We start from the raw sequence: 21,571 nt of genomic DNA on the forward strand, positions 1-21,571 counted from the left end.
AAAGCGAAAGCACTAGAAGAATACTCCTTCAATTGATATAATTATGAATTTGACCAGTGCCTGTTTCCCATAAACGAGTCTGTATGCGCATACACAGCTGTTCTTACATGGAGAGAATGAGAGCATAAAAGCCATGGGCTCATATTTTTCCAAACATTGTATAAATGCTTCAAATGCCTGAATCTCATCAAATCACAATTGGTTTGGGATTTCTTTTGTGTAACTTGGGTCCCAGTCACATGCTGCTTTCCTTCTCTTTTGTGCCTTCTCTTCAATGGTCAGTGAATAATTTCCTCCAGTTTTGGATCAAGATGATGTACATCTTCCTGTCTCTGAGCTTAAACATTTGCAAATGATGATTTGCAAGTAATAATGGTAGATTAAAGAGGAAAATAGCTAATGAGTTGTCAAATGTTATTTTTTCAGATACTAGCCTAAAAACAGTGTTTTCTGTCTACTACCAAAATATGAGCACCATAGATTCCTAAACCATTTTAGCAAAAGTTTAGGATTTTGATCATATTTATTTATATTCTTATGTGATTTTTGTTTGCTTTTTTTGAAGAGGCAAATTACAAATCTGCTACCTATATAAATACTAGCTATCTGCTACTAAAAATGTAGATTTGGTAGTTTAGCAAATGTCTTTTTAACCCTTTAACACCTTTCTGTACATTTATACCATGTTTCAATTTTAAAATAAATGTGTTCGGTAAAAATAAAGGAAATGCACATCCTGCCTTTTAAGTAAGGAGATAGAAAAGGGCAAGAAATGTCCTGTGCAATGAAATTTGTTCCTCATTAAGACCATTTTCTGCTCTAATATAATCATGTTCAAGAACAGACAACCCCAAATCAATGCAGTCTGGGCAGATATTGCAACAGCTCTTCGGGAAGCACAGATAACACCAGTGTTGGTAGCTTGACTCAAGGACGAGCTTAAACATGCATCCAGAAAGAAACAAAACCAGGAGGAGATAAGAGAACTCTGAACTGTATCTGAATAGACAAAAGTCATATAGTTTGGGTAGTAATTTTTTGATTGTTGACTGTGTGGCTCTCACCAATAAGGGCAGAATAACCAGAATAGTAAGTACTTGCTGCAAGGGAAGAAGTTGAAACCTGGTTTTGGGGACTTAGCATTTATTGGAAGGACTTCGAGTGTTTCTGTGTAGCTTTGATTAGGAGCCAGCACTTCTAGCATTTCAGTTAATATTCTTCATCTTTTTTCCCCCTTTGAGCATTCAGTGCTTTTTTCTAAGGGACTCAGGCTTATATGATTTCTCTATTCCTTTTGAATAAGTGATAAACCTCTTGGTCCGTTGCTTTCTCGAGCCTGCAACAGGAATGAAGTCTCTGATGGTGTCAGGTCTCTGTAGGACACATACAGAGACACAGAGACACTAGCTGGATGGAAGAGAGAAGCCCTATTAACATACTTGCTGAGAGACATTTAGAATATAATTGTTTGAAATGTTTTTGGTGGCACCTGGCCAAGCTGGGTATATGTTGACTGACGATTTTGGATTGTGATTCCTGGCCCCGTGAGCAAGCCAAGAACAGCAGTAATGGTGGGAGCTGGAATTTACAAGAAAGGGAATGACATTTGCCCTGACAGAATAAGGGTTTTTTAGAGCCTTTAGTCATGATGTGATCTTTTATTGTAGAAGGCAAATACATGAGAACATTTGCATATCAGTGAAAACCTTCCACCAGCATGCAGCTACATGAAGAAAATGCTGAAGCTTTGTTGACAGTGCTGAGGGATCGGGGGCAGTGGTATAAGTGCTTGTGTATTTTAGAATCTAGAAATGAAGGAGTCTACAGTAGCCAAGAAATGTTGAGTACTAGAAATGACGTTGTGAACAACTAATCACAACCTAACTTTGGAATGGCCCGTTTGATATGTACTTCCCTGTATGTACATCAGGAGGAAAATGAAGGCCCAGCCTGGGAGTGATTGCCTCCCAGGAGGTGCTGCGATGTTTAGATGTTAGAGGTTTGGGTTTTTTTTTTAAAGTCAGGATTTAAATCAGTTGCACTCCAGGGAACAAGTAGAATTCTTACAAGTAAAAGAAATCTCATTCATGTGTGCCTCTGAGGGTAATGACCTGCAGAGGGGGATCTGTAAAGGATAGAACAGACTCCCTTGCTCTGAGAAAGCTGCAAGTATTCAGAGAAGGGTCTTATTAACACGAAGCCTCAAAAGAAGCAGAACTGAAATGATGCGGGAGATTTCAAATAGGAGTGTCTCTACTACAATGCAGAATGTCCAGTCAGTTGTTGGCTCATGACTCCTTCCTGCTATGTCCAAAAAGGGGGTGTGGGGCTCCCATTGTTGTGCTGCTCATGTTGGATGCACTCTGAAGATCCAGGTGAGGCTTTTACTACCACTTCTGTTGGTGGATATCAGGAGCGTATTTAATAATGAATAATAAATTAAGAATTTTAATACAGCTGCTATCTTGTGTGTCCAGCTGTCTTAACAGTAATCCTGCAAATTTTTATTCCTGTGGGGTAGGACCAGTGCCTAGGTATGAATTTCTAATCATGTAAATGAGACTTGTCGCATGCAAAAACCTGCAGGATTACGGTTGAAGCTCTTAATATGTTGCATCTGAATGCTAACAAGATTGCCTTCTGCAGTTACTTATGCTTGGTTTTCCAGGGCTCACCAAGGCAGCAAATTACACACACCAGCAATTCCTCCACTTTTTCCTTTTCCCCTTACTATTCCTTATGCAAACTTTCTTCTTGTATCAGCAAGATTGATCGATTGTTGTCGTATGGAGGGATATTCCCAGGAGATCTCTGTGATCCCCATTACTGTTTATTTGTGCTCCTGGAGCCTTTCAGAAGCATACTTTCTGAAGAAGAATTTTTACTTAGAATTAAAGATTTTTGGTTTCATGAAAAGAAAGAACAGTTTCATTTGTGACATGACAGACTCAAGGTAATGAATTAATGATTTTTCCCTTTAGAGTTGAAAAATATGAAGAATCCCATGCAATGCCAGATTGAATCTTGTAACATAAATGGGCTTATTATCTGTACTGAATTTCCTCCTTTCCTGATGTAAGAAAGGGAGCAAACTTTTTGGCCCACTACTTGCTTTATTCTGTGGAATGTCAGTAACTCTGCTCAAGTTAAGGTCCTCTGTGAGATTGTAGTAATGTCTTGATCCCTTCAACATCTTCCTATTGGACATTCCCAGGTTGTCTTTTTTTTATTTTTTATTTTTTTTAATTAATATTTTGCTATTTCGTAGTTGCAGCCTCCTGTGTCCCAGCTTGAAAGAGCAGGAGCAAATAGCAGTCCTCCAGCTTTATCATACCTCATAGCCTCTTTCTCTTGTCCTGGATGTTCTAGATAATGCTGTTTCTTCTCTGTATTTAAGTTAGAAGAAGCACTGAACGTGACCATGGCCTATTGGAGAAAGATGCTTTCAACTGGGTGCTGTTTGTTCTGATATCTGAATGATATTTAAGAGCTGTTTGCTGCCCACTTGGTGAGAAGTCATTCCTGTCTGGTTCTTCCCTGAGCTCTCATTCAAGTGGGATTGCTGCTGTAGGTTTCATCTTTGGATCTATTTTCTTTTCTGTGCTTGAAATGGTGTTCTCAGGGTGCAAGAAATAAATTGGCTTCATGAAGTGGGAGTTGCACTATAAATTTCAGTAATTAATCTTCTGGAAATTTTTGCTTACAAAAGGATAAAAATGTTGCCCCCAGAAGTCTACCACTGACTTCTTTGGACGTCTTCTGGAAGAAGTCCAGGCTTTGATCCTTTTATTCTTGGAGAATGACAGAGAGCTTGATCAAGATAAATAGTATAGTACTACAAGATCAGCAAGATGAATTTGAGTTTGCTGTATACTACCTTTTCCAACCACTGCTTAACCAAAACAACAGGGAGTAGTCCAGGATATTTTATGAATTTTCTGAAGGGCACAGGGGTGGTGATTAATTAACCCATTGTGAGTGTATGTAGTGGCCTCAAGCACAAACAAAATTGCAGTTGTTTAGGATAATGCAGCTAATGCAATCTTTACTGTGCAGACCGTACTCACTGCCAGAGGGGAAGGAAGAGGAGAAAACATATCACTGCCAGAGCATGGTGAACCTTGCATGGACCTAGAGTGGAAAGCAGCTTCCTTTCACACCTTTTTTTTTTTTTGTATCTTTGAGAACTATTTTTTGTGTTCTTCTGCTTTTTAAATTGCTTTTCTTTTTTTTTTCTTGTATGCTAGATTACTTAGGAAGCACCCTACTGGTTAGATGTGTGCCAGATAAGGATTCAGTTGTGTTTTAGCTCTCTCTCATGAAAGATTAGTGTGAGCAGATGGCTGGATAGCTTAGTCTTGTAATGTTTTTCAGGAGCTTAGAATGGAGGTAATAAATTGGAAGAGGTCCAGGACATCTTGTGACAGAGAAGCAGCAGAATGGACAAAGGAATTTAGAATACCTGCCCAGAGCAAATAAAAAAAAACACAGGGGTAACAAATGGGTTTTGGTGAGGTTGGCTAAAATTATGAGACTACAGATGACTGTAGAGAAAGTAAGATTAATGGAGTACTATGGAGAACTGAAGTAGCAATCATAATAACACCACTACAAAAGGCATTGATGCATTTCCATGTAACAAACTCCTTGTAAGCAATATTTTTTGTCTTAAAATGAATATTGTCTCTTAATACATAAATATAGGATGTATGTGACAAGTTGAAAGAGAAAATGATCTTGACAAAGTTCTCTACCTTATGAAATTATCTGCAAAGTTGAAAAAGCATTAATATCACTAGTACATGCCATTCCAAATAAAGCTGGTATGTAAAACAGAGGAAGGCTAGAGGATGGGCTTTTGGTTGGTGTGTATGACTATGACCCGGGATTTTGGTGTTTTTTCTGTTTTACTTGTTTTACTGTGAGGCTGGTAACTTTCTTATCCTCCCCATGCTTTTGTTTATCGCCCTTGACGTAATAAAAAGAAGTCATGCTTTAAAAAAAAACAGCAAGAAATTACTGGGTGTGCATTCTCACTTACAGTATTTCTATTTTGTGAACTTCTTTTCTCTTTGGAAATAGATCTTGAAATAGTTTTCTTCAGGAAAATTGTTTTATTAATTTAAAGATTCTTAAAATCAGAATACTTGAAGTTCTGTGTTTTCTATCTTGTGATCTTTCAGAGTATTTTATACTTGCATCTTTAATCTCTTAAGTTAATGGTCATAGCTTTCTGTGCATTAGTTCTAAACTGCTGCTGCAGAAATCAGCATTTCCTTACTAGCTTGACACAGCAGTTGTGTTTATTTTGAGCAACTTACTTCTGCATCTGTTTGTGATATGGAGTGAAATAATTTTTTCTCAGGAATGCTGCCTTCAAGCCTCCTTTGCTGGTGAGAAATGTAAGTATTAATTAAGTATTACAGGGACAGAAAATGGGAAGACCAATAAGTAATGTAAAAAGTTGTTCATTTCCCGTTTTCTACACGTAGGCAACCAGTAATTATACATGAGACATCAATTTAACATCAGAGACTTTTACAAAGACTTGTTCAAATAAGCTTTGCTTGAGATTTTATTCAGGTACATGGTGTTTGAAATAACTGTACTTGAGTGGGGATTGACTGAAGGCTGGTGATACAGAAGCCTCCAGAAGAGGCTGTACACAGACCATAGAATCCAGAACTATGTGGCTGAAGAATAGTAATGATTCAGATCTAAACTACAGAGAATCAAAAAATATTCTTCTCTCATCTCCTTTCACTTACCAGGGTTTTGGTAAAGAGAGAAACAACAGTCAAAATTCAAGGCAGTACTTTCTGGAAAGTGTTAATCAGCTCTGGATACTTTTGAATTTAATTATATTTTAAAACCAACCATCTTTTCCCACCACTATTTCCACATAAACAAAGATGATCTCTCTCTCTCTCTCCTTGCTTGCTTGGCAAGCATGAGAATTGATCAAGTATGGAGGTGGCATCTCTTGAGGACAGTAACAACAGAACTTAAGCAGATGTTTCTCCCATCTATATGATTTTTCTCCTGCCAGTAATAGGAATTGAAATTGTGAAAAGGAAGTTAAGAAAAAGAGGCAAGTCTGCATTTCCTTGCTGATTCCAAGCATTGACAATCAGCAAGTGTGGGAAAAGAAGCACCTGAGCTGAGGGATGACCTAGAAAGATTTAGAAGGATGTGGGGAACAAATTATGATGTGTTTCTGCCTTCCCTCTGCCCCAATTTTCAAACAAGGTGAAATACTTGTTCGAAACACTCTGATGAGGCACCTGGTAAATGCTTCTAAATGAGCAAATATTTATTTCCATTTAGAAAACAGCTGGGAGTATATTAAATCTGTGTTCCCTCCTCAATATGAAAACCTATATAGTTTTAGTAGTGTTTTTCTTAATTTTTATGCACGTTACAGCACTTGGATCATGTCTTTTATTATGATAAAACATTAAAATAGGATTGTAACTAAGCTTGAAGCATCCATGTATGTGGTAAACCTCCACATAAACCGAAAAGCAATCCGTCTTTAGTGTAGCTTCATCATTCCTTATTAACGCTATAAATGAGGAATGTGAGTTTCTCTCTTGTACAACATGTAGTAAAATACTTAATGGATTGTGAATGTCATGTTGTAAAACTTGGCATTAGATACCGCGATTTATATTCAAATGCATCTCAGACAAATAAATGCTCTATAAATAGAAATCTATCTGTATTCAGAGTACATATAACCGCCTATTTGGGTGTAGCAGTTTGGATGATGAAATCAGTAGATAATTTATTTCTCCAGAAACACGTGTTTGTTATATTCTGAAGGGAACTCCCCTGAATAAACACCTTTAAACAGGGAAGGAGTTTTATGCAAACCAGAGGCGTTGTCTGTATTCCTAGTAGGATTCTGTTAACCTTCAAACATAATTTCAGAAGCACCAAATTGGAATGAGTTTGGTATATAAATATATCAATGGGAAATATATGTATTGATATATATAAATATATCAATGGGAAGAGAAGAATCAAAGATAATTCTCATCCTATACTTGATGCAGCAGGGAACGTGGTCACTGAGGACAAGGAGAAGGCTGAGATCCTCAATGCCTTCTTTACATCTGCCTTTAATAGCCAGATCAGTTATCCTCTGGGCTTTTTATGCTCCGATCTGGAAGTCTGGGACACAGCACAGAATATGCCCCCAGCAATTCCAATGGAGACAGTCAGAGAGCTACTCCTCTATCTGGACTGTCACAAGTGCATGGGACCGGATGGGCTGCACCCTCGGGTGCTGAGGGAGCTGGCGGGGGTGATTGCCGAGCCCCTCTCGGCCATCTATCAACTCTCCTGGTTAACTGGTGAGGTCCCAGAGGATTGGAGGCTTGCTGATGTGACTCCCATCTTCAAGAAGGGCCGCAGGGAGGATCCGGGGAACTATAGGCCTGTCAGCCTTACCTCAGTACCAGGGAAGGTTATGGAGCAAATCATCTTGGATGAGATTGCACAGCATGTACGCAGTGTCCAGGGGATCAGACCCAGCCAGCACGGGTTTGTGAAAGGCAGGTTGTGCTTGACCAATCTCATCTCTTTCTATGACTGGGTGACTAGTCTGATAGATGACGGAAGGGCTGTTGATGTAGCCTTCCTAGACTTCAGCAAAGCCTTTGACACGGTCCCTCGCAGGCTTCTTCTGGATCAACTGGCTGCCCGTGGTCTGGACAGGTATACACTTCTTTGGGTAAGGAACTGGTTAGAGGGCCGTGCCCAGCGGGTCGTGGTGAATGGAGTGAAGTCCAGCTGGTGACCCGTTTCAAGTGGTGTTGCCCAGGGGTCGGTACTGGGGCCGACCTTGTTTAATATCTTTATTGATGACCTGGATGAGGGGATTGAGTGTACCCTCAGCAGGTTTGCAGATGATACCAAGCTGGGAGGTGGTGGTGATCTGCCTGAGGTTAGGGAGGCCCTTCAGAGGGATTTAGACAGGCTGAACCGCTGGGCTGAGGTGAATGGGATGAGGTTCAACAAGGCCAAGTGCCGGGTCCTCCATTTTGGCCATAACAACCCCATGCAGCGTTACAGGCTTGGGGATGAGTGGCTGGATGAGTGTGAAGAAGAGAAGGACCTGGGGGTGTTGGTTGATGCTCGGCTGAACATGAGCCGACAGTGTGCTCAGGTGGCCAAGTGGGCCAATGGCATACTGGCCTGCATCAGAAATAGTGTGGCCAGCAGAAGCAGGGAGGTGATCATCCCCCTGTACTCAGCACTGGTGAGGCTGCATCTCGAGTATTGTGTGCAGTTTTGGGCCCCTCACTACAGGAAAGATGTTGAGATCCTGGAGCGTGTTCAGAGAAGGGCAACAAAACTGGTGAGGGGTCTGGAGCACAAACCTTATGAGGAGCGGCTGAGGGAGCTGGGATTGTTTAGTCTGGAGAAGAGGAGGCTCAGGGGAGACCTTATTGCACTCTACAACCTCCTGAAGGGAGGTTGTGGTGAAGAGGGATTTGGCCTCTTCTCCCAGGCAACGAGCAGGACACGGGGCAATGGCCGCAAGTTATATCAGAGGAGGTTCAGGTTGGACATAAAGAAGAACTTCTTCTCTCAGAGAGTAGTCAGGCACTGGAATGGCCTGCCCAGGGAGGTGGTGGAGTCACCGTCCCTGGCAGTGTTCAAGATGCGTCTGGATGACGTGCTGTGTGATATGGTTTAGTACTAGTGGTGGCAATGGTGATGAGGAGACGGTTGGACTGGATGATCATATAGGTCGTTTCCAACCTTGTGATTCTTGTGATTCTTGAGTGCTGGTAACAAGTTAATACAATTATCCTGGAGAACAGGATGCCTGAGGCTGCCAGGCATTGCATGCTTACCCAAAACAGCCAACAACTCAGTGCATTTCTCTTTGCAGCATCATTTCCACAGCAGCTTACAACTAAGGTAGCACCTATTGCCAGAACTGCCACTATTAGCCATGTTTTCTCCCCACAGAAAGTGAATATAATTCAGTGATGGCATAGCTGGAAGTATGAAGTTTTAATGAAGAAGTAAAAAATAAATAAATAAAAAATCAGACAAAGAGCAAGCAGTTCCATAAATCTTTGTGAAAGCTGATGATCAGCATTTTAAACTGTGCACTCAGCCATGAAATAAGAACCAAAGGATCTAAAGAAGAAGTTCGGATTAAAGTGGCCTTGTGTTTTGTTCCCAGCACTCAGAGGAACGAGGCAGGACTAGGAAGAAGGCCATTAATTCTGTTGATTCCAGATCGTTCCCTTCAGGAATTTTCAAGTGAAGACAGGTATTTGAATAGATTCAGAGCTGAGTGTTTATTTCTTCCTCTTGTGAGAGAAATTAGTAGCTGTCCCCTTTGAGACAAGGCATGCAGCCTATCTGCAGTGCTGCTTAGATATCAGAAAATGAAATAATTTACCTTGTGTTTCTGTCCTTACCCTCTGCCTGCCCACCTACATTTGGCAGCTGTAACCTGTTACCTCTTTTGCAGGGGAAGAAAACAAAGCTTGTAATTTATTTATTTTATTTTGTGAGGGAGGGGCAACAATCTAAAATTAAAAGGATTCCTATATGGAGCACATTGTCTACATTCAGTTCTTGCATTCCTTCAGTTCTTCTTCTGCTACAGTTGTATAATTCAATAAGTAGCTTGTATGGTAACTGTTGAGTCATGGCCTGAAAGCACTGATTGAGCACCTGGGGAAAGGACCTGGGAGCACAGCTGAAGGCAATTCAGCTGTGTGACTGAAAGGGGTGGGAGCCATTTAAGGGCTGGATCTGGAGATCCCTCCTTGGTGAAGCTTTCCCCTGCAATCCTAGCGTATTCTGACAGAGGTGAGCAATCTTCTTCCCTTCCTTTATAGTATCTTTCTATCTTGCTGGTCCTATCATCATCTCACTTTTGTTGAACTGCCTTCCCCATCATATTGATCTATCTCACTGCTACGTAGCTCTTTCAGTGTCTTGAGGTGTAGAGAGGCTACTGAACAATAGTTTATTTGTGGTTTTCAGTGATGTTTTATTCAGCTGTGTGCATGTTTACTGTTCTGTGTTGTGCAGAACTTGGAGAGCACTTGTGTCACAAAAGGTTCTTAATGCTTGAAGGTTCTGTGATATCCACGTTACCAAGTGGAAGTAAGTCAGGAGAGGACAGTGGCTAGTACTGATGTCTAAGTAGAGGTGTTTTTTTGTTTTTTTTTTTTCACCTTGTTTGCCTTTTACTTTCTCATGTATTGGTAATTACAGTGAAAAGTGGAGAATCACCAATGACTCCCAGTCACCTGCTGCTGCGGATCTGAGGTTGAGGCTTAGCTGTGCTGCATCCGTGTGCAACAGGGCACCATTATTTTTAATAGTATGTCTTCTGTGTTTTTGTCTGTATCACTGCAGCATACCTACTCAAGTGACAGTGCCAAAAAGACATTTGTTTCTACTACCATCTTGGGAGGGAAAGTTAAATGAGAAACTGTGGTAATTTATCTGGACTGTAGCTCTAAGTCTTTATTATATAAAACTGCTATGGAATTTTAGGAGGCAATACTTTTAAATACTAAATGTACAGTTATTGACTCTGCTATGCTGTGAAGTTGAAGGAAGGTGTGAAGGGTTTGCACAGTAGCATTTTCATCAGATTGCAAGTACTTCTCTTGAGCTTCAGTAATAATTAAACATCTTTTTTAAAGTGCTCTCAAGAGGAGAAAGTTAGTCTTCTGTGAGTTCTCACTTCAGTAAATTAGAGAGTTCTCCTTTCTTGCTACAATTACTTCAACTTGAATAAATTGAGTTCTTTTAAGACAAAGATCTCTCTTGAATGCAGATACTAATTTTAAGGCTTTGATCAAGCAGGTCACCTGATGTCTGAGACATCCCCAGTAGAAGCCATGTCCCTGTTTGTCATTATATACCGTGTATTGTGGCTATCATTCCTCTGGATTTCTTCACAAAAATGGGTCCTATTGGCACCTACTTTAATTAAGCTTGTGACACTGGCAGAGATAACACCAGTTTGTATAGCATGTTCTTTACTTTCCAGGCCTTCTTTACCAGAGTTAGCAGAGGTACCATTCAGTACCCAGTAATAGGGCATGTAGGTGGAGGTATCTGGTTGCATTGGTACCCTCATACTCAAATGGAAGGCTGTAACTCAGACACAAGAAGTTTACTTTAGCTCTTATTGAAGTTCCAAGTGAGTTTCCTCATAGGACTCATGGAAAATGAGTCAAGCTATATTGAAAGAAGTTGAGCTGCTTGACTTGCTCCAAGCTGTCACACTGCCACCCTTTGTCATGGCTCAGGATAAAACAAGCTGTGAGGCTTCTGTATAAAGGAAAAGTAGATCTTGGTAGCATTGTGAGGAGAATTTCTGTAGCATTTCCTTCACTGGAGGAAGCTACGAAAGAGGGCATGCCATTTAGCTATGGTGCAGATATACTTACAGAGGAATATTTTGCTCCCTTTTTTGTTTGTGTCTCTTTCCAGATACTCTTCCCCCTTCCTCCCCAAATCTGCTGGTCTGTAGGACTAGTACTTACATAGCTGTTTGTCTTATGGTATTAGTGGCTGTAAGGTAACTGAATTGTTCGATTTCCCTTTTCTGTTGGGGAAAAGATTGCAGCCACACACAGCACTCTTCACTGCTCAAGAGGCATTCAGTGATCAGAATTGAATCAACTCAAGTCAAGCCATCTTGAGGCTGAAACAAAAACTTTCCAGGACAAAAGTAATGAGAGGAAAGCTACTTGCTTTTAGTGCTATATTTTCTCTGCTTGGTTCATTAAGCTAGAAATTGGTCAAAACAGACTCCTCTGGGGAATGGGGCGGGGGGGGAAGGAATTTTGGAGCAAAATTAATTAGTTTTGTGAGGTTAAAAATGCGCTTTTTTGCTTGGACTGAAATTGAATTTTTTTTTTTGCCTTAAACCTACGCTACTTTTTATCAGATTTGTCATTAACTGTAGGAAATAGAAGTACAGGAGAGTGATGGAAGAATTTGTCACATTTAATTTATTCACACAAGTGACCCTTACAAGTTGTTGGTTTGCTTCGTGAGATGCAGCAGGCTTATCTGAACATCACTTGAGAAACAGTGATGTCTGTATTGAGTTTGAGGAATTTCCGAGCTGTTTTCTCATATTGCTAAGCAATAGATGGGTAAATCATGCCTAAGGATATTCATAAGATGCTGAAAAAAACCTGATACTGTTGGTTTGTGTTCATGTTTGCTACTTTTTTGTAAAGGCTTTTGTGAAGCCTTTTTAAGCTGCAGGGTAGTTCAGAGAGAATCTTGATTTTTGTATGAACAATTTTGTGTGCAGTGATGCACTGTAGAATTAGCAAGAGCTCATAAATCTTCATCTAACCTTCATTCTGAAGCTGCTGCTTTGACACTTAAAATGGCTGGGTTTGATACTTTCCTTGGCTAGGGTAAAGTGCAACTGCAAAATCAGATGAGGAAATCTTGTTAAGAAATGTTGTTGCTCTTGGGATGGATACCTTCAGAAAACTGTGACTGCCACGCCGTTGCCCATCATGAAACTGGGTTACAGAGGAACTCATTGTGGCAATACCTCTGCTGCCCATTTAAAGCAGTTTGCCAGTTTCCAGTGGATGTAATGAAAACTCTGGCTGGAAATTCCAAATAGCTTCAGTTGATGATCACTCACATTTGCTGTTGGTAGCATTGCTATGTATTTTTTAAATGAAGAATGAGGATGTACAGACCACATGATGCACAATGACATCACTGTAATGGTTCCCCACAAGGATATTGTTGAATTCTGAAGGCTGCCTACATTATGCACATATCAGCATTAGTCTGATATTCAGGTTCCCTCTGAGAATAATTGAAATGTTGCTGTTATAGTTTCAATAGCAATGACTCGGTTTGGATTTTTTGTGTGTATGTTGAAGGCTTAATTTTGCTTTTTTTCGAGGACAACATTTTAAGATTTCTGCCCACCAACACTTCTTATGACTCCAGTGGCATCTTAGCTGTGTCCTACCCCGAACCCTCCACACCTTTCCCCAGTATGTACATCTTGGTGTTGAATGAGCTTTTCTTGCATGGCATTCTGCCAAAACCATAAATACAAGAATAATAGGGAAAATAAGCATCAGAGGTATTTGTCTCTTCAGACATTTTTATTCCCACTGGAGTCTCTAATTTAATTTTTCTTTCCTTTTTTTTTCCTTCTCTCACTGCTAATCTTTTCTTGTTGATTGATATGTTCATTATACTATACTGAGACATTTTTCTCTCCTTTTTTCATTTTTTTTGTAGAGAATGCTTTTGCTGCAGTCTCTTATTTCTCTGCTGCTGATGAACTCATTCATCCTCTTTCCATAACAATTGTTCTTTTAATATATTTAACTTTCATGGTGGAATCCGTGCAGAAAAAGGCACCCCTTCCCCAGTCCCTTTTATTATCATACCTTTGAGATGATTTCTCAAGCCTAAGCACTTAAATTCCTCCACCTAAAAATCATGTTCTGTGTATAGGTTTAGATGCAACTTTAGTCTGACAGAGTCTTCCTCTTTATGGTCTACCAGAAGATACCAAGGCTGCATTCTGAGACCAACCTGTCTGCACTACGTGCATGCTGTGGGGAAAGCATTTCCCTTTTGCAGATGTGGAAGAATTCAGTCCAGAATTCTCTGAATATCTTTCTTGTTACACAGTCACTAGTGCACCTACAAGCAATGCTATCTGGAAGTATGGGGCTTTCATTGGTGATTGTTCTCTTTTGCTGTTTAGCTTTCCAGAACTGCACGCATGAAATATACTACTTGTTTTTGTATTATAGGAGACCTACTACAGAATTTTATCTTCTGCAGGCCTATTGAGCCTGTCATCTGGGTCTAAACACAACCAGTAGCAGTGAGCAAACACCTTGTTCTGAGTTAGAGGGCTGATTTTTGAGGTAGAGGTGTAATTAACTGACTTGGGGGAAAGGCTCCATCTCTACTGTGTAACTTCTAACTGCCTGAGCATCCTACAACTGTCTTCTGACCCAAAGTGTGTATTCTCTGCAGTGCCAGCACCTTGCATGATGGCGCAGAAGGTATTTCACACTGCAGACCGACCGACTCACTGAAGCTTCACACTACTGGCCCTGCTGGCCCTAATCCTTTATTGCTGTAGGCACCCATCTTGTCTTCAGGTTCCTTTGTCTGTTGAATTAATTGCTATGGGAGTATGCTTTGAGTCTATAAGGAAATGGAGTTTGAATTGAGATGTGTACTGTGTAGGCACTCCTTTGTTCTTGTTCTACTCACTGTGGTTGCAATGGGATTATTACTTATGCTAATTTAGAGCATTTGGCACAGAATTTTTAAAGAGAATACATTACATCCACTTAGTGAATGCTAGTTTTTGGAAACCTTGCTGAAGAGTAACAAAAGCAAACTGCCTCCATGAGAATTTCCTTAATACGTTCTCTTGAGCATATGGCTTTTTGTTTGCGTTGCAGTATTTTCTCTTTGAGTCATTTACTATTTTATGTAGCTATATATTGTATTTAGAACTGCCTGACAGAGGTTAATCCCATATATGAAGACCTCAAATCTAGTTCTCCTGTGAACTGGGGCAGAAATAGAAATGAGGAATTGAAGCTCTTTTAAAAACAAGACAAAATAAAATGGTCTCAAGTAAGCAGTTGTGTTAACTAGAACTCTCTGGGAACCTTAATGAAGACTATCATCTCTTACATTAAATGGGTCAGAAATACAGGGCTCTGTAAAACAGAATGTAACAGTACTGGACTTGCAATTAGGTTAATAAATTGTTTACAGCTGCTTACTCCTGTGCTTTACTGAGTGTAATAAAAGTCTTACTGTTAGGGGAAGAATTTTCAACTATAGCTGAAAATGTATAAAGGCGGAGAAGACTGAAACACTTCAAAAACAAGCAGTGTTAATTTTAAATGGTTTTACTCTTAGTAAGCTGTAATTGATCCAAATGAGGGCTACTCCAAAAGCAATGCCTCCCATTTTGTTCTGTTGGCACACAAAACCAGATGTGGATGTTGATGGTACTGCAGAAGGGGTTGAGCATTCCTGCCTGTATTCCATTACATGTTGTTGCAGTGTGACAGATGGCAGCAGAAGGGCAGTCTGACACAATGGCATCTGACAGTTGCAGATGAAGAAGTGTGGGAAAAAAAAAAAAAAAACCAGCATCCTTTGGCCTTCATGGACACGACTGAATGTTTATGAGACTGACCAGTGGATATGAGCACAGTGCAGTGGTAGATAATGTTTCAGCAGTGGTAACAGTGACAGTAGGTCAGCTCTGCTGGTTCAGGCTTTTATAAGTGTGACGTGCAGGCTTTTGAAGGCTGTGGAGCACAATGCCAGTCTTGGCTGGACTGTCCTACCACACCCACTGTATAGTCTGCCTTCTTACTTCCATCTCTATGAACTGATGAACGATAGGATGCATGGGCAATGTTTTCCTAGTAATGGCACTGTCGTAGCAGCTATGAAACAGCAGGTTGCCTCTGCTGGTGCAGATTTTTACGAGAGTGGCATGCAGGCTCTAGTTTGTCGCTGGTGAAAATGCAGAGCTGATGCTGGTGATTGTGCTGAAGAACAACATCTTGTAGCAGAGAATTTGCCTTATAAAAAAGCATTGTTTTTCTCGTTGCATCCGTTGCAGTTTCCATGGCATAAAATAAGAGGCACTACATTTGGAGAGACCTAAGTAGCATGTGAAGTATCTTCTCAAAATACGAACAAGAGTAACAGCAAAACAAATGTCTGCAATGAAGTAGCTAAGATCTGCGTTTGAGAGCAGGATAGAAAAAAGATGAAGCTGTTTTGCATTCACAATGGCAACAGAGCAATATTAGTTGGCAACTGATGAGAATCCAGCTGTTTCTGCTGGGAAAAGATGCATATGTAAATTGGAAAAAAAAAAAATCACCTTATTCAATAGGTGATTTTGAATTTCTGATCTGATTTGCACCACTGTAGGCAGTGGATATCCTTCATTCTGTGTTCATTGCTCACAAACTGTAGTTAGGCTCCTTAAAGGGATAATGAAACTGCGTGGTATTTTGAAGTATGTTCAGAAGCTTGGAAAGAGAGCTGTGGGGGTGATATAAAGGTGTAGAATCTGAATGGAATAAATGCAGGAGGCTGGTAGTTGTATAACACCTAAAAGAGCACATCAGCCAGGTTCACCAACAGATAGCTGAACAGAAACAGTTTTGAGAATGTTTGGGGATGTGTTGACAAAATATGCCGGTGTTATATTTAACCCTAATAGTACTTCTTAAAGCATGTAATAATTTACTGCGTACTGCTTGTCAAGTATCATCTTAGAAGCTTGATATCAAAGCTTGGCATTTCTCAGGAAGGAAAGCAGAGAAGTATAAATCAATGCCATGGCTCTATCGGGTTTTACTGGTTCTGATTCTGGGCATCTTTCTCACAGAAACTTCTCTGCACTGTGCTTTCATTAAGCTTCTCTGTGCAGAAAGATTTCTGTGAAGCAGCACACACTGGACTAGTGAATAGTCTTTGTTAGCGTACTGAGCAAACACATCAGGTACTGAAAAATAGTAATAGGCTGATTAGTTTCTTTTTTTCACTCTGCTTTGGCATATTGAGGATTATATCGTGCTAATGTTTTGTGTAGATTGTTATTGTGATGGAAGTGCCATGGCAAACGATTGCTTACACTGTTGTCTTGTCAAAAGACAGATTGGAAAAAGAAAATACAAGCTAATGTTACTCTGCTACTCAGTGCTGCTTCCTTGTAATCTCTGTAAAGAGACAGATACAGTTGTCATTTTATTGTGTTGATGGTGGTTAAAGTCAAGAATAAAATATTTAATAAGGCTTTAATTATATCAGTTATTTAAACATTTCTGGGAAGCAATATTATAATTAAGTACAGTTATTAATTGTATGGCTCAGTGCTCATCTTTGAAAGCTCTGTGCTTCTAAGATATCTGTATCTTTTCTACCAGCCTGCAGCTGGGCTTCTAAAGCTGATGACCCTCTTGGGAGAAGGAGCCATCTCTGTAGTAGTTACTTCTTGCCACACCTTTCTTCCAGTCTGCAGAGGGCCTCAGGAGGACATGACGGTTATTCCTGCACTTAGAAGTTTGGAAATCGTCTATGAGAAGTAATAAGGGTAGCAAGCAATCAGTTTATCACTGTTTTCACAGCATACAACCCTTTTTCAAGGTTTTCTTTGGAACACAGCAGTCATGGAACTGTAAACTGAAAAAAAGAAATTCTGGCATATTGGCTATATTTTCTTTTTTAATCTGTCTTGGTTACTGCTTTTCAAAATATAGATGTATTATACTCTTAATAAATATTTGACTGCAAGTATCAGTTGTAACAACATTCTGCATCCTACTGTATATTTGTATTTGTTAGCTCATACTCACGGATTCTGCAGAGCAAAATCAACTCTTCAAGACTTGATCCTACGCCTGGTACTATTTCTTGAAACAAGAATGTTTTCACAGTCTTCTGAAACATCCATCAGATTTCTCCTGGTGTGCAGTTAGAAGACCTTTTGGTATACAACATATGTACTTGTTTACAATTATTGTTGGACAAATATATTCTTCAGACAAGTATGCTTTACAGATTATCCAGATCGTATCTTGTTTCTCAAGAAATGTGATTTTTTTTTTTTTTTTTTTTTTCTGGGAATGGTGTCAGTTTGCCTTCTTGCTCATTGTTTTTAAGACCAATCAAAACTATAAACTGAAATATTTTGGAGTTTGAATAGAAGATCAGAATCTGTTTCTCTTTGTAGAGCTGGACTCTTCAGCTAGGCTGAGAATGTCTCCCATTTCTGAATGATGCTGTACATAAATAACACACTTGAAACAAGCAGGAGCACATCAGCTGTTACATTGAGGTGGTTTAATGCACATCCATGCTCCCATAGAACAGTACTGTGTGGAGGTACTGGCACAGCAGCCACCTGCATGGGCAAATGGCAAGTAGGAGGAACAAGTAACGCTTCTTTGCTTAAAAACTTGTATTGCAAATGCTTTGACCAAATGCTCTTGCAGATCTACAGAAGAATGGGAACTTCTCTAACAGAGTCTTGTATTCCAGTCAGGGTCTTTGGGGTTGACTTGAAATTGTGTGAGTTCTGTTTTTACTAGGCAAGCAGGTGGGGAATTCATCTGGCACATTATGCCAGTGTTGCATATGGAGTTTGATGTGATGCTTCGTGTTGAGATGCATCGCTAGTGCTGGGTCTGAGGAAGGTACCCCTGCTGTGGGACTGAAGGTACAGGAGTCTTGCCACTGCCCAGGCAGCTTTCAGTGGGACAGCTTAACTGCCCTTGCCTTGTGCACTAAACGCAGTAACACCTTGCTGAATCCTCATGCTTGTCCTGCTGTCGCTTTGCATTTGTTTTCTGACAGAAAGTGGCTACTTATTGCAATGTCCCAAATTTTAAGGTTGATTTATTTACTAGCATGGGTCCCAGAAGATCACAGTGCTTGATGCCTACACACACACACACACACACACACACACAAACACTACTGTCATATCAAAGAACCATTTGTATTTTATTTCATAGGGAATTAATTTGATTGACAAATTAAAGAAGTTTACAAATTAGTGTAATTACAGATTGTGTTCAGCCCTTCTACCACTGCTTTATGAAGGTGGCTCAGATTTTCTTTTAGTCAGAGTTTTCAAGTCAGAAAACTTGAGATGCAGCAAAAAGGCAGAACCAATTATATATCAAGCACTTGCATAATCCTAAAATATACCCCTCAGTAAGTATATAATGACAGTGTGCACTTTTAAATCAATTCTTCCAGCAGTAACAAAGCTGGGGATTTGATGTGTCTCACAGACCAATTTCAAGTGAGTAGAAAGAGACAATTTGTCACAGTCAAGTGATCTTAGGACCTGCTGTCTTTGTTTTATTTTTTGGGGGGGAATATGAGGTATAAAAATTTAATGCTGTAATTTTATGGTGATGTTCCTAACTCAATTCACAGGGATTTAAATACAATCAAATAGCAGTCTATAATAGCTTTTGTGATAGTTTCTGAAGTCAGCCCACCCATACTGGAATAACTACCTGTTCTTAGAAGTTGGGAGAAACTGTAGAGATAAACGCAGAAAAAAATATTTGTTTATTCCAAACTTCAGAGCTCAAAATTCCAGTTTTTTTCCACCTGTCCTGGAAGATAGACTTTGGATTGCGAGTTGTTTACTGCTATTATAAACACAGAAGAGACTGGATTGCAAAGGATGGTTTTGGCTCTCTATCAGTTCTTCTTTACTTATTTTTTTCCAGTCTCTCAGTCTTGTGGTGTACTTCACACGGGGACACCAGGTGCAGTCCAAGTGAGATTTTTGACAGAATTAATGAACATGGTTATACTGTCCTGTGCCTGTTGAACAACAGTGATGTTCTGCAAGTGCTAAGCCAGCAAGTAATTCCACATGGTACATAAACGGAAAATACTGGTTTTGGAGTAAATATTGTATGAATAATTTTTATGTTTGCCATGAGATTGCTTCAAATTCAGTTTTCTCATTCTTCAAACATCTGTTTCCCTCTCAGCTCCCTGAGCCTCCCTTCCCATGGCTGCAATGTGGACCAGTGCCCCTTTCCCTAACTGGCACCCTGCATCAATTCCTAGATGCTACAGCCCCTACAAGCCTTAGTGGCTGTCAATTGTCTCTGTATTCTTCTGAGCAGCCCAGCAATGAGTCCCAGGATGTAAAAGCCAAGTGGTGATGTGGGAGGGTTGTGTGTGTGGAGCCCCCTGTGTGCCTGCTGCTTTTCATGGGTAGAGGGAAATGATGTGTTCTGTAGATGTAATTGACCGAGTCAAAGTTTCTACTTAGGTGGCATTTATTTCTCTTGCTGTTGAAGTCCTGAAGCTAATACTGTCCTAGACTTTTAGCTTAAATTTATAGTAAGAAAAGTAGTTTTGCATGTTCTGCAGTTATTCTAGTTTATCTTTCTTGCCAGCAAGTGAGAATGACACCCATATATCACAATCATTCATATTTCCTTTTTCAATATAGCTTTTCTAGTAATCGTCCTTTATACATATTGGCTGATGGTCACGTCATTCATTGCTTTATGATACTCATTTTCTGTTTCTGAGTGTATATTACAGAGTGATTGCTTTATTGTGGTAGCTGGTGTGGAAAATGCTGCTTTGCTTGTTGTTTGTTATCACTTAATGACCTTAGAGGGAACGTGGGCAGTACTGAGCATATGTGGGGGAGTTTTGTTTTTTGAAATAATTCAGTGTTGTCCTACAATGGAGTCTGATATCTTTATCTCCTTTAAGGAAGTCAACAGTAATTTGAGCAAAGGTTCCAGAGTTAATATGGTAGAAAAACTTCAACAATTACAAAAGAAAGTGCAATCTGGCCAGATGTCATTTGTTTGACATAATGGTGTTGAACTGATGACTCACTTATTAGCTGCAGCTACTTATAAGTGAAAGAGAAAGGACTCATCATTTCTTTTCATTATCTATCGAGAGGAAAGGTGAGTCTCAGGTCAGGCTGTTGACTTTCTCAAAGTAACAAGGAGTACAGAAATCCAGAGTAAACTGATGGAGTATAATGTCTGGATTAAAAAAAAAAGAAGTTGATCTGACAGAATGACTTAACTGTCTTTAAACTTTACAAAACTGAATAAGATGGTCTGGTGTGTATTAAAAAAAAAAAAAAAGTCATGTCCTGTTAGTACGACAGTAATGCTGCTGTGAGTAGTCTGACTGCTATTTATGGCTCTTTTTGTTGGTAAACTATGTGACCCTTCTACTGCTTTTACATAGGCTCTACTATGAGCCAGTTTATGAGGAAAGGGAATTACCATAGAAATTGAAAAGGGGTAATTAGTATCAACAACTGAAAGCAATTATATTTGCAAAACTAAGCTATTTGAAAAAGTTGTTTTTTTCTTGATTGATGGAATGATTTCAACCAGAAGAGGGTTACAAAATGCAGATGTGAGTCTCTTGTTGGTTGTCCTTTTCCCTACTTCCCAGAGCAATTGAATCTAGCTGCAAAATTTAGATAAAGAATTTGAATTCATGCCAAGCTGAGTTAGGTCTGCATCTGGAAATTAAATACAGCTCCATTTCTGTGTTAAAACATTGATGAAACGTGGACAGAAATTTCTTGAATAAATCCAGATCAAGTCTTTGCTTTAATGCTGCCTTTCTATTTTCCAATTTCTTCATTTTCAAGCCCTTTTAAAAACCCTTTACTACTGTTGTGGGTGTTTTTTTTTGTTTTTGTTTTTGTTTTCCCCCAATAAGGATTTCTAGTTAAGTACTCAACTTCCAAGAGGAAATAGAAAATTAAGTATGAAACAAGGAAAACAGTCCAGAACATGTATGGATGAAGTCTGAACTGTTTCATTATACAAAAAAAGCATATGTAAATATTTTGAATTACCTTATATTCAGTTTTGGAATTGGACTAGAATGAAATATTAAAAAAAAAAAAAATCTTGTATGCAACCTCACTGGAAAACATGCAGAATTTTGTACCTATTAGATGTTTGCCCACTAGTAGTTCTAGATACTGATA

This window comes from Tetrao urogallus (assembly GCF_951394365.1).
Source record: "Tetrao urogallus genome assembly, chromosome: 5".
Classification (NCBI taxonomy): domain Eukaryota; kingdom Metazoa; phylum Chordata; class Aves; order Galliformes; family Phasianidae; genus Tetrao; species Tetrao urogallus.